Raw genomic sequence first — 25,697 nt, 5'->3', positions numbered from 1 at the left:
ATGCTCTAAGCCTTCGGATAGTGGCTCACCTTCTGCGACACGATCGGCTCTGGCTGGAGCCGATACGTCTGTATCGCAGCTTCCTGCATCGGCTCTGGCCAGAGCCGATGCCTCCAAGACTCAATCTTCACAGTCTGCTCTGGCTGGAGCCGACGTGTCTACGGCTCCATCGGCTCCACCAATCTCGATGCCCTCCACACGTAAGAGGTCCAGATCTCCATCTCTGGAATCTATCCATTTGGCTCCGAGATCACCTTTACTCTCGGAGCAGAGCCATCGGAGCCATTCCTCTTGGTCTTCCAGACTTTCTGACCATGACCTTGAGAGGGTGGTTAGCAGACTGTTAAAGTCTCAGGCACTGGCCCAAATGCTTCATAGCCCGTCTCATCAGACAGCGGCTATATCCATACAACCTACTATTCCTCCTTCGACTCTGCCCCAGTGTTCGGAGCCGGAGCTCCTCGGAGCCGCGACCGTTGTGACATTGGAGCCGATACCTCCCCCTTCGGCTCCTTCGTCTGCTCCGATCTCGTCCATGGTGCCTTCCTTGGAGGGATCCGGGCGCTTGGAGACTCTCGCCGGCTCAGAGGGGGCGAGTGGCATCGGACCCTTGTCCGACCCCGTTTTCCCTCTTGGAGCATCAGCACTGGTGAGTTTGGCCCTGACATCGGCTTCAGAGCCATCCCTGTCGGTGCCGGCTGGGGTTGCTAGTTCTTCGGAGCGGGCGCCCTCTGGCCTGCCTGATAGGGGCGCCTTCGAGGTCATGAGGAGCATACTGGCCCCAGTGCCTGCTCTACGGTCAGCTCCATCAGCTCCTCCCACTGTAGTGCCTGCTGAGGTCTCTTCCCACTCTCTCGCCCCCAGCTGTAGAGATCCAACGCCTCAGGTTTCCCCACTGGGAATATCCTCTTCTTCCGAGGTTTCTCCTGATCCATCAGGTGAACCCCCGCATAAGAGGACATGTAAGAGGAAGCTTGTGGACTCCCCTGAGTCCATCACATCTGATACCGACTTGGATGAGTCGGAAGGATCCCCAAGGTCCCCCTCTGAGTATGTCTCCTTTTCTGACATCCTTGAAATCCTTAAACAGAGGGGGAACAGGTCTTCCCTTAATCCTTCCGAGGATGAGTCGGTTTACCTGGAGGCTTTTGGTTCTCGACTCTCCACCTCCTGGGTGTCTCCGCCCTTCGACTCCCTTATGGAAGTGGTGGCACGGAAGGCGTGGACGGCCCCTGATTCGATGGAACGCACCCCACGGAGGCCTTCCAAATTTATAACAGCCCCTTCGGATAAGCAATTTTTATCTAAAGGTGTCCCAGTTGATGCCATGGTGGTGGCGGCAGCCACCAAGAACTGATGATCTGATTCTTCAGTGCCTATCCATCAAGCTATCAAGGGATCTAGGACAATGGATGGTAAGGATGTTCGCGTCGGTGCCCAGCGCCATTTGCATCTTCATTCGCTGAAATTACTTTCACCCATCTTCAAAGAGACAAGACATTCTCTCAAAGAACTGGGTGAGGTTCATCCATCAGCTGCTGGCTGCTGGGACTCAGGACATAATCATTGAACCCTAGATTCCATGCTCCATCAACCTCTCCTCCACTCCCATTATTTCCTTTTCCTATGCAGCAGTAGGGGGCCGCAGGCACAGGTGGGGCTTTAAGGGCTTTCCTGCCATGGCACCCTTTTGATCTTCACCTCCTCCCCCTCGATCTCTTCACTAGCGTCCTTCACTAACTCCCCTTTGATGGTTCAGCGTTGTTTGGACCTCAAGTGAAAATACTTTGAATGGCAAGACTCTTTCTGTGACGAGATCCTCTTTTCAAACCCATCTAGACCATATCCTAAAATCAAAAGGGTGGAAAAGGGTGGTTCCACAAATCACAATGTGTCACCCCTAGACAAAGGAGGTCTCCCAACTCTCAGAGGGGCAGAGGGGCAACAGAGAAGAAGGAGAACAACCCTACTGAGAAAAGGGGTAGCAGAGTAGCAGGAAACAGAGAATTCCAGCCTCCTTGAGTAACGGAGGAACTCGCCTGACACCGGCCTGGCTGAGGCCCCTCAGAAGCTGTCACTCAGTACGGAAGATGTCGATCATATCCCAACAAATGGGTGCATCCGATCATATCTCCTCTCCCAATAAAATCCCTTATCCTCCCCCCCCTTCCAAACCTGTATGGTCCCAATATTCAAATCCCAATAGAAAACAAACAGTCTCTAAAAAACAGTCTAAGCAGCTGCTAAGACCATCCAGCCAGTCAAAAAAGTCTAGAGGAAGTAAAAAGAGGGTACCAAAAAAACTTTTGCATCAAAAAAAACAAAAAGTTCAGAGGACTGGAGAAAAAATTAAAACTAACAGAGTCCAAAACAAGTTTATGCAGCAAGCGCAACTAGATAAGTTTGTAAAGAGAATTCTACCCCTTCTGGATTGGATACAGTCCATTCTGGCTCAGTGGACCTTCAGGATCGTCTGGATACACAGAATACACAGAAAGTTCAGAGGCCTTTCTCAGGGTACAGCCTGCAGTCTTCAATTCCCAGCCCTCGGTGCTTCACTTCACCCTTGTGTGTCACAACAGCCCCCTGCCTCACACCACAGGCCCTGTGTCTTCACCAAGATCACCAGGTGTTTTACGCTCACCTGAGATCTAGGCACCTCCTGCCTCCAAATATCTACCAGATTTCTTTTACACCATTACATTTAGGGCGTCACCTTCTTCTAGCCAGATCTTACAATTGCCAATTTTGCAAAGGGCTAGGTATCTCCTTGTCAGCTTACTTACCCTTCAGATTGGGCCGCTCGCAGTTAATTCAGCTTATTTCAAGAGAGGAGGGCAGAATTCCAAAAATCAAAGGTTCTCATGTTCTCGGGTCTAGGCTTTTCAGTATGTTCTGACGCTTCTCCTTCTCGCAAGCTCCTACCCTTCAGCTCTTGCTTTTTCTGCTGGTGGCTTTTCCATGCAGCCATCAATGGATGCTTCCTCTTTTCTCCAGTTCTCGGCTTCTTAACTCACACACAGGATCTTAATAACTCTATCTTGCAAAACATCAAGCCTGTCTTGGGTCCATCCTCACCTCAAGTCCATCAAGGCCGGCCATGCGGTCCCGCCGGGACTCATCACATCAGGGGCCTCCCTGATCAGGTGGGGTGGGCATTGCATCGTAGTTCTGAGACCCACACACAGCCTTATTGGCCCCTAGTTGATCAAGCGTGCTTTTGATGTGTCAATTTCTGGCAAGACTCTGCTGGGAGGGGACTAGCCCAAAGGGACTGTTAAGTGTAATTCATAACTGTGTATAGCAACAAGACTCTATAGATATCAGCAGACAGAAACAAGTCCTACTCCGATAATGGCAATGGGCGATCTCCAAGGTCTATTCTGATAGCAGCTTAGTCCTCTCTATCAACGTCATAGCTAACAGGCTGAGCAGAGCTTAGCGCACAGGCTGAGCAGAGCTATTCCTTGCTCCCATATGTGGTCTCAAGTTTAGTCGTGAGCTGACTTGCTTTTTGCAACACCACAAAACAGCAAGTGCCTCGACTTCTTCACTCTCTTCCCCCTTCCAGGCCATCCCCCCAGAGACGCTCTAGTCCACGATTGGCCTCGGGGACTTCTATACGCCCCCCCCCCTTCCATTAATCACACAGATAATTCAGAAAGCTACCGCCTTGAGAGCCAAGATGATTCTCATTGCCCCTTATAGAACTCGGCAGATATGGTTCCTGTTCCTGCATCGTTATCTTTTGGAGCAGCCTTGGCATCTGGATCCAGTGCCAGATCTTTTGGCCCATCTGTCAGGGCAGCTGCGCCAATCCCTCCAATCTCTCAACCTCACAGCTTGGTTGCTCCACTTCCGTCCCTAGCCAGGCTTCCAATGATTTCAAATTCTGTCAGGGATATTATCGTAGCTTCCCTTAAGTCTTCCACCAGAAGGATCTATGCTAGTAAATGGCAACGTTTTTCCTTCTGGGCAAAGGCTAGGAATATAGATCCCTTCACTGCTCCAGTACTCTCGGTCTTAGATTTCCTAGCTGAAATTTTTCATTCAGGATCTTCATCCTCCACAGTAAAAGTTCAGTTAGCAGCCATTTCAGATTTTCACATAGGCCTGTCGGACTCCAGCATCATGTCCCATAAGCTTTGCAAGGCATTCCTCAGAGGTATCTTTTTACTCAAGCCCCCAATCAAAGACCCTCCACCACAGTGGGATTTAAACTTAGTTTTAACATCCTTGATTCTCCCTCCCTTTGAACCTGCGGCTTCCTGTTCATTGAAGTTACTTTCCTGGAAGACACTCTTCCTAGTCGCCATTACATCTGCTAGGAGAGTATCTGAACTTCATGCCCTTTGCATTCGTCATCCTTTAGTTTTCCACAAAGACAGAGTTTCTCTAAGAACTAACCCGTCTTTTTTACCCAAGGTGGCTTCTCAGGCAAATTTAAATCAATCTATTGATCTTCCAGTTTTCTTCCCTAATCATTCAAACAGGGCGGAGCAAAAACTGCATTGCCTGGACGTTCATCGTCAGCTCCGCTACTATCTGGGCAGAACTAAACAAATCAGGAAATCTGATCAACTTTTTTTATCTTATGCAGAAAGTAGAAAGGGCCTTCCGGTATCCAAAGTAAGCCTGTCTAGGTGGCTGTCTTCCGTGATTACCTGTATTTATCAACTCAGAGGTAAAGAATTGCCTTCTAGGCCAAGAGCCCATTCAACCAGAGCGTTAGCTACAACCAGAGTGTTAGCTACATCAACAGCCTTTCAAGCTAGATTACCAATAGACACTATCTGTGCGGCAGCCACATGGGCCTCTCCTCATACCTTTGTCACACATTACAAATTGGACATGGCCTCCAGAAACAGGGCAAATTTTGGTTCCACCGTTCTCAAGAGTCTGTTCCAATGAGCCACCCGGGATGAAGGTGCTAGGGAACGCGGTCCCATCCAGCAAGAATGAAGGCGAGATTGACAACTTAACATTAAGAAGTTATGTACGTACCATAACGTTCCATGTTAGTTGTCTTCTCTCACCTTCTTTCTTGCCCACCATCCCCCTAGCCTGGGCAGACTGAAAGGATTTCCCCTTCTTCTAAGGGACCTTATCTTGCATTATTTCAAGCCCAAACAGGTGGTCCTGGGGTAGCTACAGCTTCAGATAGTGACATTTGGGGAGTTCTCCTTTCTCCTCCTCCACCTGAGTGGAGAGACTGAATTGGCTATTGTTTTGTCAGCTACCAAACGAGATCTGGGTAGTTACCGTCTAGCATCATGGGATATAGGGTTGCCTTGAGCCGGTAAAATTAGCTCTCGAGCTTTAGTATAGGCTGAGTCGGAGCCGAGGTTCGGCTCCGAACCCATCCAGCAAGAATGAAGGTGAGAGAAGACAACTAACATGGAACGTTATGGTAGGTACATAACTTCTCATTTCGGATGGTAATGCTTAAGTCGATACTTCCCTTCTTAGGGAGAGACAATTGGATGTGCTCAATAGATCTCCAGGATGCATACTGCCACATAAAAATGGCCAGACCATCCAGGGATCATCTGCGCTTCAGGCTGGGAGCCAATCATTACCAGTTTCGAGCCCTGCCATTTGGTCTCACTACTGACCCCAGAGTGTTCACCAAATGTATGGCAGTGGTCATGGCTCACCTGAGATGTTTAGGATTCCAGGTGTTTCCGGACCTAGACGATTGGCTCCTAACCACCACAACCAGGCATAAACTCATTCAAGCCAGGGAATCCACTCTGTCACTCTGCAGTCAGCTGAGCATTACAATAAACTCAGAAAAATCTGCCTTGTTACCATCGCAGCATATCATCTTTATCAGAGCAGAATTGGACACCACCACCACTACCACGCTAATACTTCCAATAGAAAGAGTCTTATTACTCCAACAGCAGGTCTGCATTCTAATATCCAAAAACAAGGCTCCAGCATCAGAAGTTCTAAAATTGTTAGGTATGATGGCAGCAGCAATTCTAACCATACCACTGGGTCACATGCACATGCGAATACTGCAATAGCTGTTGCTCACTCAATAGTCTTACCAAGAGCTTCCCATGTCTCACCTGATAATGATCGCAAACTCCTGCAAAAGGATCTTCAGTGGTGGTTGACCTTACTTCATGTCACGATAGGATGTCCCTTTGTTTTACCCCCATCAGCGGCCACAGTGACCATGGATGCTTCCCTGATAGGGTGGGGGGGGGGGCATTTTCAGGGAAAGACAGCCCAAAGCACATGGACCAATCAAGAGACACACCTGCATATCAATGTCTTAGAGATGAGAGCAGCACTTTTAGCATTGCAGTACTTCCAGGACTCTCTTCCTCTAGGTACAATTGCGATTCAGATAGACAACATGTCATTGGTCTGATACTTGAACAAACAAGGAGGAACCAGGTCATATCCCCTTTGTCGCAAGGCCCTAAGAGTATGGCAGCGGGCTATATCCACCCAGCGCTTTCTGTTAGCAACGCACATCCTGGGGAAATCCGATGTGATAGCAGACAAGCTGAGAAGAGCAATTTTGTTGCTTCATGAGTGGTCCCTCAAGAAAGAAATAGCGAACAGGATATTCCACAAATGGGGCCAGCCTTGCTGCGACTTTTATGCCATTCACATGAACATGAAATGCAGAAGCTACTTTGCCCTGATTCTCCATCTGGGAGAAACCCCAAGGGACGCACTTGTTCATGATTGGCCCCCCCAAGTCTTCTCTATGCATTCCCACCAATCCCATTGATACGCAAGGTATTACAGAAAACAAAAGCCCTGGGAAGGACCATTATTCTAATAGCTCCTCATTGGCCTCGTCAGATTTGGTTCCCTTCCTTTGACTTCAGCTTTTGGAGGACCCCTGGATTCTGGACCCAGTTCCAGACCTTTTGATGCACTTGCAGGGGGAACTTCATCCCTCTCTGCAGTCCTTGATGCTGACAGCTTGGCTGCTCCAATTCCCATCATAGCCAGGTTCCATAACCTTTCCAGTGAGTGAAGCAAATTCTCTTATCCTCTCATAAATCCTCTACGAGGAAGCTTTACCTTAGCAAGTGGAAAAAATGCTCTATATGGGCGTCTAAAAACAATATTGATCCTTACCAAGCCCCTGTGACCTCTATACTTGAGTTTTTGACCATGATCTTCAATAAAGGAGCTGCAGCAGTAACAGTCCATGTTCAAATTGCTGCCATTTCTAACTTTCATCTTGGATTCAAAGGATTGAATATTATGTCACACAAATTATCCAAAGCCTTTCTCAAAGAGACCTTTCATCTCAGACCACCTGTGAAATCTCCCTGTTCCCCATGGAATCTAAATTTTATGCTTTCCTGCATTATTCTTCCTCCATTTGAGCCAGCTTCCTCATGTGACCTCAAATTTTTGTCATGGCAAACTATCTTTTTAGTGGGTATTACTTCTGTCTGCAGAGTGTCAGAGCTTCAGGCCTTGTCCATTAAACCTCCTTACTTGATTTTCCATGCTGACAGAGTCTCACTTCAAACAAGCCCCTTTTTTGCCTAAGGTTTGCATTGAAACTAATCTTAACCAAATTATTTATTTGCTAATTTTCTTCCCCAATCACTCCAACAATCTAGAATAGATGCTGCACAAACTTGATGTTCACAGACAGCACAGATTTTATTTGGTTAGAACAAAAGATTTCAGGAAGTCAGATCAGGTTTTTGTTTCCTTTTCAGACTCCAGGAAAGGTATGCCAGTGGCTAAAACAACAACAAAACACAAAAAGAGCTCACCAACGCTGATGTTAACAACAAACTCCAATTTTCACTTCAACATCAGCGTTGGTGAGCTCCTTTTGTGTTTTGTTGTTGAGTATATCATTTTTCTGAGGAGAACTTTACCCAGCAAGTCGTGGTTCTGTTGATTCAGTGGCTAAAACAACTCTGTCTAAATGGTTATCTGATTGTATCACCTTTACTTATTCAGCTGCCAATATGCCGTTACAGTATAAAATTAAAGCTCACTCAACCAGAGCAGTTTCTACATCATCTGCTTTTTCTGCCAGACTTCCTGTTGATAACATTTGTGCAACAGCCACTTGGTCAAAACCTCATAGATGTATCACTCATTACAAAGTTGACAGGGCCTCCTTTGCATCCACGGTCCTGAAAAATATACTCCCATGAGCTACTCGAGATAGATGCTGCTTGGGACGCTACCCATCAGTAAGAATGAACGGTGAGATAGAACAACTTCACATAAAGAAGTTATGTACTTACCATAACGTTCCATGTGAGTTGTTCATCTCACCTTCATTCTTACGTCCCTCCCTCCTAACCCCTCCTGGGCTTTTAGAAGACCGAGATGCTGGATCCATCCTGGTTGCTCAACCCTTCTATACCTTCTGTTTGGGAGTGATAGAATGACATATGATATTGTGATATGCAGCAAACAAGATCTGAGGTAACTCTAGGTGCATCATGGGATAGGACTTGGCCTCGAGCTATTTGAAGACCTCGAACTTTATAGTAGGCTGACTCGGAGCCGAGGGATCGGCTCTGAACCCATCAGTAAGAATGAAGGTGAGATGAACACCTCACATGGAACGTTATGGTAAGTGCATAACTTCTTTTTTCACTATTAGTAATAGGTCTGTAGGTCTTATCATCATTCAACATGCCACACACAGCAGCATTATAGTAGTCCCTGTTCATAGTCACTATGGGCCCACCTTTATTGACAGGCTTGATAACAAACTACTATCAGACTGAAGTTCTCTCAAAGCTGCATATTCATCTTTAGTCATGTTATAAAAATGAACACATTTCCTGCTACTCATTTTATCGAACTCATTCTCACATAACTGAACAAAGATATCCATAATAGGATGACCTGGAGGGCTAAAAGTACTAGGCTTTCTATAAAAAACGATCATTATTTTCAGAATCATTTTTAAACATTAATTTCAAAAACACATTTCTATTAAACATTTTCAAGTTTAATATAGTCTCTGTTACCTCTTGCCTCCATGCAGGTATAAACGCCTGTCCTTTATTGTTGGAGAGTCAGTAATGGCTCTCAGTTTGCAATCATCTGCGAACATGGTCAACCAGAGTCCCTTTGTGTTGGCTTGAACTTTAGAGAAGTAGATGCCAAACAGGAGAGGACCTAGGACCGATCCTTGTGGGACACCACTTGTAACTGGTTAGTAGTCAGATTTGGAGTCCGCTGCTTTCACAGTGTGGGTTCTATCAGTGAGCCAATTGGCAAACCATCTTATGACATAAGGGTTTATGCCTAATTTAGTGAGTCTATCTATGATTCCTGAGTGAGAGATGGTGTCGAAGGCCTTGGCAAGATCTAGGTAGGCTGTGTGTGCTAACTTGCCCTCATCCGCAGCTCTGGTGACAGACTCGAAGAAGTCTATCAGTTTGAGCAGGCATGATCTACCTTGCACAAACCCAAACTGGAAATGCAAGAAATACAAGGAAGATTAGAGAAAGAATATAAAGAAAGAGAGAAAGAAGGAACTGAGAATGGTTCTGAAATAAGTGATGAGCAAAATATAAATTGAAAGGTAGTGAAAGAAAAAAAATTCAATTGGTAAAGGGTAAAAGATAGGAAAAGAAAATTTAATGGGATGGGCATAAAAGAAAAAAGGAAGGACATGGATGAGAAATAAAATGAAATTATAATCTGTAGAATGTTAAGAACAAGGGAAAGTAATAACTTCAGGATACTTTCTGTGAATATGAGTAGTAGTAAAATATGCTGAGAAGGGCAGGGGTTTAGAAATGGTGTACTAAATGTGATGTAGATGTAATTGAACTAGAAGGTACACGATTCTTATGAAATGAAGAAAGATTACAACAAAACAATTATGGGGAATGTAATTTGGAATTTAAGAAATGGTAAATGTTCTGAAAAGGAATATTTTGTAGAAACGAAGTAAGATCAGATAACTTAAGAATGGGAAGAGTAACTATGGTGGACTTAAAAAGGAAAGAACAAGTATGCAGACTTACAGCATTATATGTGTATTATTTATTTATTTATTTCAGTTTGGTAACCGGGGAAGTCCACTGGGCACAAGTGTGCCCATTTTCAGTGGAGGCCCAGGGAGAAAAGCTCCATAGATCATAAAACAGTAAGGTTACAGAAATAAAGTACAGTTTACAAAAATGTACATTCCGTATCAGGCTTGATCAACAAAGATAATTTTGATATATCTGATGGTTGTACAGTAGAGATTCATCGAAATATACCTTCATTACAATTGAAGTGTAGAAACATTATACATACAATCATCGTAGAAACATTATACATACAAACGTTTAAAGTAAGGAAACACTTTACATGCATTCATTTGAAGTAAGAGGCTATTTACAAAGTTGATGTTGTGGTTTATGTTACTTGCAAAGCAAGAGAAAGTTTATTTCAGATTCTAGACTGTGTAATAGTAGCTATGAATATATTGACAGGAGATTTTAATTGTGACTTAAGAGGTAAACGTAAAAAGAAGGGAAACAATGTAAGAAAAATATTAGAAGTCATGGGATGTGTAAAATTAATACTCTGGGATAGAAATTCATTGACTTATAGAAGCAGCATCTACATAACTGAACTAGATTAGTCCTCCTGATATTATGGAATAATAATTGGATAATGAGAATCAAGTGAAAGTGTTTGTTTTTTTCAGATCATTTAGCAATATGTGTATTGATAACGAAAAATAACGAAAGTATAAAAATAAGCAAAGGCATAAAAAGGATAAATGAGAAAATATTAGTAATGCAGTTAAAGAGAGATCATAGTACAATGATAGCATTTTGTAACTATTGGTCTGAGTGGTAGGTGAACTGTAAGATCCAAGATAAAAATGTTATTTACAGTGGCTATATCATATAAGAAAAGTTGATAGAAGTATTACAGAGTATATAAAGTTGCATTGGAATATTTAGAGAAGTATAGAGTATATTGATGAAGAGAAATAATTGTATAAAAAATCAAGAGAAAATTAAAGATCTGTTATTAAAACAAATATATTTTTACAAGGAAAAAGAGATTTCTGCATATTTAAGTAGATAGTGTAAGGAAGGAAATGAAAAATACAAAAGGAGAAAGAGAACTCAAGAACAATTAGGAATATTGTTGTAGAATATTTTCAAGAGATGTGTAAAGAAAAGAAGGAATTAAAATAGCAGAAATAAAAAGGTGTCCAGAACAAGAATTTAAAAATAAAATTTCTTTATATGAGTTGAAGTATTAGGACAAGTGATTATGGATTCAGCTACAGGACCAGATGGCATAGGATATGAAATGTAAAAAAAAAAAAAAAAAAAAAAAAAAACTTAAAGGAATTGTGAAAAAAAATGTATGTTTTTGTTTTTTTCAAGATTTTAAATGAATGGCTAAATAATATAAAGGGTTTATGTATAAAGAATTATCCAGTCCAACACTTAAATTTATCTGGAAGAAAGAAGAAAAAATATAATGAAATCCTGGAGACTATTGGAAGTGAACAGTATATAACTTTTTTAATGAAGATATTACAGAACAGATCTGAAACAAAGGTGCAAAGTGTTATGAAACACAGTATGTATAGTATAAAAGGTAAAGGATGTCAAGAATTGTTAATAATAAGAGAGATTGTGGTTGATATAGAGTAAATGGCTGGCCACTTAGAGATAAAAATGAGGATGGTGTGAGACAAGGATTTCCAATCAATTGTATGCTCGTTGCTTTAACTATGAATGTAATTGCATGCAAAATAAATTTTAAAATGAAAGACTTGGACTATGTAATGCCTGAAGGCTTATGAATCCCAGTCCTGTTAAGTTATGTATATGATATTATAGTCATTGCAAATGTATATGATATTATAATCATTGCAAAAATCAAAATGTGGATAAAAGAAGTAATATGTTATTTAAAGGAATGTTTATAATCAATAGGGATGATTTCAAATAAAGAGAAAAGTAAAGTGTAAGGAGATACAGTTAAGATAGGAGGAATACAATTTACAATGAATGAAATTTTTGTCTTGGGTCGAAAATTTGGTAATAAGATTGTAAAAAGGCTGCAGCAGAAAATAGAAGAGTTAAAAGGAAATTGCTTTTTTCTGAAAACATACATTATACATTTTGAAAAAAAGTTTATTTGATAGATTTGGCTTTAGTAGGGGAAATAGCATATTTAACAAGTGTATTTATGCTACCAGTGATATTGAAAAAATAATTATTTCAGACTTTTTTCATTAATATGGGGCTGAATCAAGTAAAAAGAGGAATTTTGTAAGCAAATAAAGGAGGAGGCTTAAGGATAATTAACCCAGTGGCATGAGTTGCTTCTTTAAATTTATATAATACATGTCAAGCAGAGCACCTCTTTGGCACTCTTCAAGATGAACCTTGATGATTGGATGGGAGAAAGGAAATTCACCCCAGGGATCACGTCAGTCGCCCTGCTAGACAGGGGTCCAGGGAAGTAAATAGTGTGGGAAGAAATAGCCAGGGAATTGTTATGGCTAGGCTTGCATAGGCCCTAGGGCCGATAGCCTAGTACCAACCTATGAACCTATAATGTGTTAATGTGAATAAATGAAAAAGAAAATGTTTATTTGTAAGAATATTTAAATATAAATATGAAAAATGTGGGGATAACTGTAAAAAAAAAGTAAGAGAGGAAAAATGATGTAAAAATGAAGAACTGAAATGTTACCAAGAAAAATATTAAGGTAGAAAATAAAAAAATGGTGAAACAGAATAGGACAGAAAACTGTGGTACAAGATTATAATGATACAATATTATTTTGTTCAACCATGGGAAATGTTAGCAGAAGGAAGAATTAAAGCTATTAAAATAAGAAATAAATAGTGAAATAAAAAAAAAGTAGAATGATAATTTTTTTGTAGAGACTGGCAATGGGTATATTATCAGGGAAAGGGAATATGCCATTTAAAATGAAAGAGGATTATAGAAATGGTTGTGTAAAAAAAACTTTTTTGAAGATACTGAAAGAGTGGATAAGGTAAATATGGACATGATTAAATGCTGGTATTATAAAAAATAGAAGTAAAAATATGTTATAAGAATTAATAAAAAATGTATTTTATAGGTCATATGGAACAAAGTAGAAATTAAATTATGTTTAATAGAAAATTAATTTTGACAGTACTATTGAAAAAAATTAGTTGATAGCTATGGAAAAAGGAGTAGGGGTCTAATAAGAATAAAAATTTAATAGAAAATATATGAATATGTAATAAGTAAAAGATGAATTTGGAACATTGTATTTTGTAAATATGTAAATTTTATTTTCTTTGAATAATTAAAGCACTCCTACTCTTTCCAGTAGGTACCATGGGATCTTTTACACCCAGTTGAGCTAACACCAACTGAAGCAGATGGGGCCTTGGTTTAACATCTTATCTAGTGGATGACATACTCCGTTATGCTGCACTGCAGTGTCAGTGAACAATCTACCTGGTGCATGAAAAGAGCCGGCAGCCTTCTGCACCAAAGGCGAACGCTCTCTACCCATTTCACCACTGACACTGCTATGCTGCCCCTCCATTTATACTGATTTGGTTTATCAAGCATCTGCTGGTCCCCTTACTGCTCACTTTATCAGCCTGACAAATTGGTGCCTATAGAGTCTCCATCCTTCCATACTTTCCATAGTGCTTTAAAATGAGAAAACTTTTTCTAATATTATACTATACATCATATCTGGGTTACAATTGCAGGATGTAAAACTTTTCCTACAGCAGTCTGATTGAATTTTTAAGTGTGTAGTGAGATACTCTTATTGTCTTCATTAATGCATATTACTTCCATATTTTGATTGTATCGAACACAAAGCTTACACACACGTAGAGCTATGACATAGGTAATCATCCTAACAGAATGCACCACAACTTGCATATCTCTTCCTTATAAAACATACTACATTAGCTTGTTTAGAACACAGTGACTCCATTATCTTTAGTTAGTTATATTTTTTATTGTGGTAGAGCACAGCCTGGCCAATTGCTGTTTCAGCCTGGGTTAAAGCAATAACAGGAACAACATAGTACTCAAATAACAGTGAATGAGAAATAAATGCAGTAACATTAGTGTGCAAGAATTTGCAGTAAGTCATACATAAAATGATACAGAGGTTGTTACAGATTAGCATGTATGTTACTGTAAGGAGTCCAAGTAGCAGAGCTATGGAGATGGAGAGGCCTAGCATACAGAGTGAGCACTGTATTTTATTTCATTGAATATATATTCTGGCATTTGCATTAATGTGTTTCTATGCAGACTGTTTGAGTTTGGTTTGGAACTTAGGGTAGTTTAATATTTCAGCAAGTTGAGGTGTAGAGATTGTCATAATCTATTTTTTAAGAAGTCTGCAATTAACTTGGTTGGATTAAGAGTGTTGGTCCTTCTCTGGGTGGTTCCTTAGGTTATAGGTTAGTTCAGTTGTGATGAGTTTCATAGCATGTGGAGATGGGGAGCTTTATCCGGCTGAGCAGTGGCTTGTTTCACTGGACTTTATTCATTTGTTTTAAGTGTTTTGGGTTTTTCGGTTTTGGAACAGAGATGAGGAGTTGTGGTTAAGTATTTTGAAAAGTAAGGACTGTGTAATGGTAGTCATCTGAATTTTGAAAGTATGAGGGGAATAAATTTCATACAGTGTGGAACTGACAATGAAGTGACGTATTTTATTGGATATAGTTTGTAATGCAAAGACTAGATCTTATAAATTATCTTACATAATCTCAGACATTATTTTACCACATTCCATAGGAACAACATAATTTAAAGCATGCATTCCAGTTATCATATGTCTACTAATATTCTCTTAAGTATTAGTACAGAATTTATCAACGAAATCTCCTTTACCAAAAGGGAAACATATTGGCACAGAGCTTGTTTTTTGCTTCACAGAAAAAAAAACATCTTGTTTTCAGGTTTAGACTTAGAAGTAGACAATTCAGTTTTGGATATTGTTTTATTAACTAATAATTATTGTACTATAGATACTCGCTTATCAAAGTTCTTGAGATCATTTTGCACTACCCAACTTCCTCTATTAGACACAGTTCTTTCAGCCTGTGTCCAAGATTTCTAACATTATTAGTTTATTGTTACTATCAGATTCTTTCAAATGTATAGATATATGTTAAATTATACACATTTGCTTTTTCTGGTTTAGCAATATTAAAACTCCATTGATAAAATTTTGTTGGTTGTACTTAAGGAATTATGCCAGCCCATCTAAAAGTTATTTCTTAACCATGCCAATATAATCATTTCCTAGCATTTCATTTTGCATTTCAGTGCGTCTCCTGTCATAAGTGATCTAGCCAGCCTAGTTGCGAGACGGTGGTGGTTGGCTGTCTAATCATGTGATATATATTGTATACTTTGTGTGCTTAACTACTTGAACAAGCAGAAGCACATTAAATCCCTGCCTTGTTGCAGTTAGGTATTTTGGTTCATATTTTGTGTGCTTGCTAACTTTGATTTTTCTGTTTGTCTTCTGCACTGTTGCTTTGATTTTTGACTGGAGTTGTTCTTGCTAATCATATAGCTGCTTGTCTGCAGGAAAGGGCATACACATTGTGCCATATCTAGTCTGTTTTACTGCTTTTTGGCTCTTGCTGCTGACTTACTGTGGTAACAGACAGTGGCAAGGCGAAGTAAAATCATTGTGCTGTTACACTGACACTCTGACACACTTTGTTTTGAATGCTAGTTAAAGTTTTGGAAGTAACAGAATAGAAAATTTGGATTTTGTTTGTAGTGGAAGTCAGTGTTCTTTTCTTCAGTGGGACTGGCTGAAGAGGTGTTGTATTTATTTTTTGTAGGCATCTTATTAATGACCCCTCTGTGTATAATTTTGATATATGAGAAAGCATTTTTAGTTATTACTGTAGACTGGCTAGAAATAGAAATGTTGACACTGCACCTCTTCACTTGTATTACTGATGGTAAGTTAGTTAACAACTAGAATTTCAGTACACCACTACCTCATTCTAGAGCTCATAAGTACACTTGTTGCTTCTATTAAGCTGTTACCTTACAGAAGTAATGACATCAGATTGTACATTGAATTGTAAAATTGTTTTTTATTTATATATATATTTTTTTACTAATTTTAGCTCTGGATTGTGTGTTTTTTGCCGAGATTAATCTGCTATTTGGAAAGAGCATTATGTCCAAATATTCTTTCCCCGGGCATCATTATTTGCCATACATTCATATTTACAACCCCGACTGCCACATCTGGTGTTGCAATGTCATAGATGTTTGTGATTTTGAGAAAACATTGCAGGGGTCCTAGAAAGCTGGACAAAGGCAGTACCTCCTATGCATGCCCCCAGTGTGGATTCCTAGCAACCCTTTCACTTCTCAGTAGTCGACAGTTATTCCACTTATCTCCTGAGAGTACCAGGTGTTCTGCTTTTCCATCAGTAGCAGGTAACTGTAACTGACACCTGTCCATTAGTGAAACCTGTAATGTGCTGTTCTCTACTATAAGGTCCATCTGCAAAAGATTGAGATTCTTGTTGATCTTTTGCCAGGTACTGAATTTGTATTTATTTGTGATGCCTTGTTGGATGATAGTTCTGGTCCTTAGCATCAGCCATTAAGCCTGGTTTTGTAGTACTGTAATTGGTAAGATTGAGGACGGTGTTATATATTCAGCTAGGGCTAATCTAGGCTGGATGAGACTATGACTATTGACATTACTACCCTTGGATATGTCTTGAATTCAGGAGCAACGCATAATGTTATGTTGTCCCATCTCGCCTTCATTCTTGCTGGTTGGGTTTGGAACCTACTGTGTTCCGACTCAGCCTAATACTAAAGCTGGAGAGCTTCCACTGGCTCGAGGCTGTACCCTCTCCCCTAATGCCTGTGGAAAATAACCCAGATCTCGTTTGATGCTAAACTAGATCGGGTGCTTCTCACCGGGCTCAGGCTAAGTGAATTTCTTTTGGTTATAATATCCTACTATTCTAGTAGTTTTTGACATAATTATTTTTGTCTAGCTATTTACAGTGTATTTAGACCTTAGTTTGTGCGAATTTTTCACTTGTGTTTTGTTGTGCTTGGCCGTCACTTTCCGCTAGGCCTACAACCCCTATCCTGTCTCTAAATCTTTGGTTTATCCTTTCCAAACCTGTTTAAGTTAGAGGGTTTGTCTTTATTTTCTGTTTTTAGCCCATTTAAATTAGAGAGCTCCCCCTTTTTCTACTCCCTTTCTTTCAAGAGGTTTTGTCGTTTTAGTTAGAGGTGTCTCCTGTGGCTAGAGGAGATCGTTGTTTGAGTTACAGACCTCTCATCCAGTCCCTTCCCTGCATGTCTGTTTTGAAAAAAAAAATAGGGTAGCCTTTTTGTATTTACCTGTTTTTTATGTGGTGTGAAATAGTTGGATATTTTTTCTGGTAGCTTTCCTATTATCTTTAATATAGTTTTTCTGGACAGTGGTTTTGTTGTTCTGCTTGTGTTTCCACTATGTCCAAGGAAGGGAAAGAAGTGAAGCAATCAGGCTTCAAGAAATGTGACTCCTGTACAAAAATGTCTATAACTGATGAGCACACTAGTTGTGTATATTGCTTAGGTGCCATTCACCTTCAGGATTCCTGCTCTATTTGCCATGGCTTTAGTTCCAGGGTCCTGCAGGAGCGCAAGAACAAACTTATAGTTAGGGGATTACTGAAGGGTCCTTTTGCTGAGGCATTGGTAGGAAACCAGACCTCATCTAAATCATCTTTATCCCCAAGGTCTGAAAAATCAACAAAAAGAGCTTCTTCTTTGGCTCCTGCTTCTGAGCCAGCAAAAAAGCCATCTAAGGACATAACTTCGGACCCGAAGGCTTTTGGGCCCGAAAACACCACTACTTCAGTTCCAACAGTTTTGTTGGACCCAGTTAGAAGCCATAGATGGAACTGGTCCCCAACCTTGGAGCCGGACCCCTCAGTCACCTCTTTTGCAGTCGGTGGCTGGTAACTTAAAATCCTTGTTCCCTTCCTCTCGATCCTTCAGGAGCCTGTCGGATGATGATGCGGAGTGTGTAGTAAAGAGGTTGCTTTGGATCCTTTTGAGTCTAGCCCATTAGGAAGTGGAATCAACATCCGTTGCTACCCCATCTTCTGTTCCTCCTCTGACCTGAGTGGTTTTGGATGTCTTTGTGGTGGAACCATTGGGTCTGAGACTCACTCCTGGGTTTTTGGCCCTGACTTCTGCTCCGACCTCTTCAGTACCATCTCTTGTCGAAGGGTCTGGTGCTCCACTGTTGGGTCCAGGGAGGAGAGTCGGATCAGACCCTTGTTGGATCTGAACCTACCTATTGGAGCATTGGCGCAGGTGAGCTCGGCACCTATATCGGCCTTGGAGCCCACCTCTGTGGTACGGGGTAAGTCCCCTGGCTCTTGGGTGCTGGAGGCTGCCTCGGGCCTGGGTTGTGGTGCATGCCTTTGAGGTGAGGAGGAGTGTGCTGTCACCCCTGGTGGCTCCACCCTCAGATCCAGGCACTCTTCCCCCAAAGGTGCCAATGTCTGCCTCTGTACCATCCCTCCCCCCAGGTGCAGAGAACCAGTGCCTCAGGATGCCCCATTGGGTGAGTCACTCTCTTCTGAAGCTTCCCCAGAGGACCCCTCTGGAGAGGTCCCTCGGAAAAGAACATGTCGGATATGGATTTAGAGGATTCAGAAGGGACCTCACGGTCACCCTCTGCAGATGTCTCCTTCTCAGAAATCCTAGAGATCCTAAAGCAGGGAGGTGGCTGGAAGACCCTTTCCCCTTCTGAGGATGAATCCATATACCTGGAGGCACTTGGATCTCAACCCTCCACCTCTTGGGTGTCTCCACCTTTTAATTAACTCCTTGGTGTAGTTAGTCGAATAGTGTGGGGGTCTCCAGAATCTGTGGAACCGGTTACGAGGATGCCCAACAAATTCATACCCACCCCTTCTGACAAAGAATTCTTGAACAAAGGAGCCCCGGTATATGCTATGGTGGTGGTGGTGGCCACCAAAAAGGAGTAGCTGAGACTTCATCTGTCCATCCACTGAATAAGGAATCTCGAACGATGAACAGATACGGGAATCTTATGTTCTTGTCAGCGGATTTTACACTCAGGTCACTGAACTTAACTCATTTTACTAGACTTCAGAGGGATCTCCTGAAGGAGCTAGGAGATACCTTCCAAGGTTCTACTGCTGTGGGGGTGTCAGACAAGCTTGCTACCTTAAGTTCTGTAGTCAACTCATCTATGGGGCTCATCTCTTATGCAGCCGATGGAGCAAATAGGGCAGCAGGCCCAGGAATAGCTCTGAGGAGACATTCCTGGATGTGCTTTTGTGAGTTTAATGAGCCCTTCAAGTCTTCCTTCATAAATGCCCCTTTTGACAGTTCATCAGTGTTCGGACCAAAAGTTAAAGAGACTCTGACCAGGTGCGAACAAGAAGGCAAAACTCTGTCTGCTGTGGGAGTACATTTTTCTGTCCCTACCAGGCCTTATCCCAAAGCCCAGAAGGGCAGGAAAATGTGGTTGTGTAAATCTCAAAGAGCTTAACCTGACACACATGGTGAAATTTCCCCCAGGGACAGAGGGGGAAATAATAAAGATGCCACCTCACAGCAGAGGGGGTCCACCAAATCAGGGTGACAGAGATACGTTCTCTGGCAGACCCTTCCAGCACTCCTGAAAGGAGGCCCACCTGCCCACCTCTGGAGGCAGTCGTGGGCAGACTATCACTGTACCCAAAAGCCTGGCTGAACATCACTCAAGGCAAATGACTACAGTCAATAATATCCAGGGGATACAACATACATTTCTCCATCCCACCCCCACAAGCAAGATCAGTCCCAGACATTCCACCCTGTCAAAGGGATCAGGCAACCATAGAGATGCAAAGGTTGCTAAGAAAAAGAGTCATCCAAGAAGTCCCCACAGACCAAATCGGATCCAGAAATTACTCAAGGTTCTTTATAGTTCCGAAGAAAACAGGGGACTGGAGACCCATCTTGGATCTCAGCAGGCTGAACAAGTAAAAAAAAAAGCAAAGTTCCAGATGGTGGCACTGCAGTCTATACTCCCTTTTCTGGGACAAGACAATTGGATGTGCTGAAGCGATCTTCAGGATGCATACTACAATATAAAAATGGACATGCGATCCAGGAGATATCTTTGCTTCCGGCTGGGATCCAGCCATTACCTCTTCAGAGCTCTGCCCTTTGGCCTCACTACAGCCCCTAGAGTGTTAACCAACTGCACGGCGGTAGTCACAGCTCACCTGAGGTGTCTAGGATTCTGTACTTAGCCGACTGGCTCTTGACTGCCACCACCGAGCATCTACTAATCAAGGTGAGTGACACTACCATCCATCTATGGAACTGAGCATTTCCATAAATTTCAAAAAATCTGCCTTGTTGCCATCTCAGCATATTACATTCATAGGAGCAGACATAAACACAAAAGAAATGGTAGCAGCATTGCTTCATGACAGGGTACACACACTGCAACATCGTGTCCATCTTGCTCTTGAAGAAGAAAGTACTGACAAAGTTTGTCCTAAAAGTCTTAGGCACTATGGCAGCAGCTATAACACTAATACCTCTGGCATGTCTACATATGAGAGTCCTACAGTGGCTGCTCTTTGCTCAGTGTTCCATGCAGGAGCTGCCCATGTCCTACAAGATCTTCATCACAGACTCCTACAAGAAGGACCTACGCTGGTGGCACCAATTCACACAGGTAACTCTACGGAGACTGTTCACTCTCCCTCAACCATTAGCTACAGTGACCATGGATGCTTCACAGATGGGGGGGGGGCGGCATTATCTGGGAAAGACTGTCCAAGGAACTTGGCAGGAACATGAGTACCATTTGCACATCAATGTCCTGGAGATGAGAGTGATGCTTCTGGCATTGCGGGCATTCCAGAACTCTCTTCCACCAGGTATGATTGCAATACAGACAGACAATATGTTGGTAGTGTGGTACATCAGCTAACAAGGTGGAACCAGATCCTACCCCCTCTGTTGAGGGGCTCAAAGAGTATGGCAATGAGCAATCTCTTCTCAACTTTTACTGATTGCAGCGCATATTCCGGGGAAATCCAATGTGATAGACAAATTAAGCAGAGCAATTCTGATGCCTCATGAGTGGTCCCTGAAACAGGAAGTTCAGAGCCAAATTTTTCTCAGGTGGGGCCAGCCTTGCTGCAACCTCTTTGCCATGTCCATGAACACCAAATGCAGCAGCTACCTTGCCCTAACCCGGGAGTCACCAAGAGATGCACTTGTTCACGATTGGCCCCTGGGACTTCTTTATGCTTTTCCACCATTTCCAATCATCCCCAAAGTCCTACAGAAAGCCAAATTCTTGAGTTGCAGGTTAATTCTCATTGCTTCATACTGGCCTCGTCAGATCTGGTTCCCCTTCCTATGGCCCCATCTCTGAGAGGAGCCGTGGATTCTGGACCCAATTCCAGATTTTCTGACTCACCAGTCAGGAATACTCCATCCCTCTATTCAAACCCTCAAAATGACAGCTTGGCTGCTCCACTTCCAATCTTAGCCAGGTTTCCCGACATAACCCCTGCAGTGTGACACGTTCTGGTTTCATCTCATAAAACAACAACTAGGAAACTGTATGCTAGCTAATGGAAAAGGTTTTCTTGTTGGGCTTCCAAGAATCACATAGACCCCTTCACAGCCCCTGTAAGTACAATTTTAAATTTCTTAGCAGAGATTTTCAATGAAGGTGCTGCAGCAGCTACCATACAGGTGCAATTAGCCACCATATCTAACTACCACTTAGGAGACATGGGATCAAAAATAATGTCTCACAGATTGTGCCTTCCTGAGAGGTACTTTTCTACTAAGGCCTCCAATAAGGGAAACTCCACCTCCTTGGGACCTTAATTTGGTACTGACTACTCTGATTCTTCCACTATATGAACCAGCCTCTTGCCAACTAAAATATCTGACCTGGAAGACAATCGTCGTAGCAGCCATTACTTCAGCTAGGAGGGTTTCAGAGCTCCATGCTCTCTCCATTCACCCTCACTATTTAGTTTTTCACAAAGACAGAGTTTCTCTTAGAACGAATCCTTCATTCCTTCCCAAAGTATGTTCAATTTGAATCAGTCCATTGACTTGCCTGTCTTCTTTCCAAACTATGGCAACAAGGCAGAATATAAACTACATCAACTGGATGTCCACAGGCCATTATGTTTCTACTTGCATAGAATGAAGGAGTTTAGAAAATCTGACCAGCTATTCATCTCCTTCTTGGATAACACGAAAGGTGCACCAGTTTCAAAAGTTACCTTGTCAAAGTGGCTTACTGACACTATCACATATGCATATAATTACCAGCATAAACAACTGCCAGTAAAGATTAGAGGCCACTCAAGAAGAGCTATGTCAACTTCAAGTGTCTTTCGAGCCAGACTACCTTTAGACTCCATCTATGCTGCAGCCACATGGGTCAATCTCATATGTTCCTCACTCATTGCAAAGTAGATGTGGTCTCCCAGTTGGTTCCACTATTCTGAAGAGCTTATTCCCTTGAGCCGCCCAAAGAAGAAGATGCTGGGTTTGCTGTCCCAACCAGCAAGAATGAAGACGAGATGGGACAACTTAACATTAGGAAGTTATGTACTTACCATGATGTTCCATGTTTGTTGTCCATAATCTTGCCTTCATTCTTGCATCCCAGCCTCCTTCCCCCAACCTTCGCTCCTGGAGGATCGAGAGGAAATTTGTATTGGTGATAAATGTTCTCTGCTTTTCTTCTTACCTCATAAGACATAGGCTAAGCAGTATTACCATTGCTTTTAGTATATGTTTTTCTTATATGTTAGTAATATGCAAACAAGATCTGGGTGATCTTCCCTAGGCATTATGGGATAGGGTATAGCCTCGAGCCAGTGGAAGCTCTCGAGCTTTAGTATTAGGCTGAGTCAGAACCGATACTCGATTCTGAACCCAACCAGCAAGAATGAAGGTGAGATTATGGACAACAAACATGGAATGTTATGGTAAGTACATAACTTCTTCTTTTTTTTGCCTCATCTGCTTATCTACCTGGTTGTGCATGGCCATTCTTTCAAGAACTCACTTGCTTCCTCCTTGGCTTCTTTGTTTATTGAGACCATATCCTGGTGTGTAGTGACTTCAGTCTTCAGCCTGAGGATGAGGCAGGAATTTAATTGTGTAATGATAGGTTCCGGGCTTACTTTCAGGTAATTAACCCTTCAATTCCTAGGTAGGTCCATTCCCTGGACTCAATGTTTTTTCTGGGCTTGAAGGTGCAAGATTTGTTGGTATACTCATTGTTGAGGTTTGACCATTTCCTTGTCTGTTTTTGTAAATAACTTGCACATCTTATCTCCCACCATCAGTTAGTGTAAAACTCCATTGACTGGTTATTACTTGCTAGTACTATGCATTACCAGCATACTGTTCTAAGCAATTTACACTGGCTGATGGTTTATTAAATGATTATCTTTAAGGTTTTGGTGTGTTTGTCCATACATGGCTGTTTGAAAAAGTTAATGGTGCCATACATCCCAGCCAGAGTTCCTCATTCAGCTACTCAGGCTGCTGTTGATTCCTAAGATGTGTCATGGAAAATTCAAGTATCCAGCTATTGCTTACCAAGCTCCTGACCTTTGGAATCGATTACCTCAATAAGTAGCTTCCATGTATCGTTGAAAATATATCTTTTTTTGAAACTGCCTCTGGGGGAGTTTGTTGTAGTATGATATTAAATCACTTTTCCTAAGCGTACTGCAGTTATTGTGTGATTCAAATTTAGTCTTAAGAAGTATATAGTGTATTGGAAAAATACACCTAAATATAGTTGATGCTGAATATGATTTTGCTCTGTCTGCTGAGTCGAAGTTCTATGTTGTGGGACAGTGCCCAAAAGCCGCCAAGTAGGATTTGCATCATTGTTACTAGTTTTTTTCATGGCAGACACGGTCTTGAGTTTGGTAAGTATCTTCACCAGCACAACTAGCTGCTGCTTATTTTGCATCTTTTGGTGAGTCCCCGCTGAACATTCCACTTGTCTTTGAATTGGGGTTAACAAGAAACACCAGGAACACACTGATTCCAGAATTACTAAGCTAAACATGGTCTACAGTTGTCCGCAGGTGTATCAGAACAAATGACAAGTCACTGACCAACCGCCTGCATGCTGCAGTGAAAAAGTATAGATAGCCACAAGGGGGCTGACCTACATAAAACATGTTTGTTTATTTATTTATTTTTCTAGAGTCACAGGCATGAAAAAAAATAGATCTGGCTTCAAAAAATAAATAAAAAAGAAAAAAATAATAACAGAGCAGTACCAGTGTTTTTTTTTTCCATTCACGATAGTCTATCCACTCCAAGCCACTCCAGGCATACTCTGTCTTCAAAAGTCCCAGGTTGTAGGCTTTAGCATACTTTTCAACCTGCAGACTTCAAAAACAGGAAAAAAGGCCCTTGAAAGGCAGGTACATTAAGCCAAAAATCTGTACAAGTAATTAACATAAAATCTGAATACCAAATAGCAACTCTTCCCACATCCAGTAAGAATGTAGGCTACTACTCAGACACACATTTAAAAAATAGAAAATTACAAAAATAATAGAAAAATATAAGCATATTATCATGGTGACAGTGTAAAATCTGTAAACTTTATTGAACTACATTGCAAAATTCTAGCACATGAGGTTAATGTATTTTGGCTTCAGAAAAGGGAGATGTAAAATAAGTGACATTTTTCTTTACAATTATTGTTGTCTTTGCTATGTTGGTCATACTACTGTAGTTTTCTGTGTACTAGACAGCTGCAAAAATGTGTTGAGGGGGATTCAGATACTTGTGTAAAGGGGTAAATTAATCCTGAAAATAGATACATCCAAAAATAGGAACATCTAATGCAGAGGTAAATCAGGCCAGAAAATAGGACTGTTCCTCCAAAGTAGAGACAGTTGAGATGTTTGGGCATCACCCAGGACTCGGACACCTCTGCATTCCAAAAACTTCTTCCTGATATCCACAAGTGCAATCTGACTGGGGTCTGACACCCTGTTTCATGTCTTCTGTGTAAGCTCCAGTTCACTCCTTCTGAATCTACACTTGAATAATGAACAACTTCATTGTATTTATCAAGGCTGCTTGTTTTTATGCAGCAAGATATCTAGCTTTTAAAGAGTCTCTTCTTTGTATGTAAATACATGTTTGCGTGATATCCTAGTGCTTTCATTTTCGGAATATTTCATGTACGCACAGAGAAAATTCATACTACTCATTGTAGGGTTATTTTGGATCTTTCTATTTACTATCACAGTTATCACCGACAATTTTGGCAACAAGATACAAAGCACACAACTACCCATTTGACTTAGGAGTAAGGAGTTTACATCTGTGTGTTTGAGGAACGTAAGAAAAAAAACTTTCTTATTATGCAGTTTTTAAATGATCTCATGCATCACAAATGTTTCTGATGTAGATCAGGTAACTGATGGAAGAATAGAATTGATTAACCTGCTGTGGAAGCCGGCTAAAAGATCTAATGATGTTTCCTTCTGGCATTACACGACATAAAGTCTATAAACAAAACATGCTCTGAATTTGAATGCTGTGTTTAACAGATGCTAAAAAGGTAAAACATAAAAGGATTCCTGTGCCAAATTGCGGAGTAAATAGAAATAATTTCA

This window comes from Protopterus annectens, chromosome 9.part0 (assembly GCF_019279795.1).
Source record: "Protopterus annectens isolate FY-2018-M chromosome 9.part0, PAN1.0, whole genome shotgun sequence".
Taxonomy (NCBI): Eukaryota; Metazoa; Chordata; order Ceratodontiformes; family Protopteridae; genus Protopterus; species Protopterus annectens.
Note: the sequence above shows the minus strand (reverse complement) of the source record.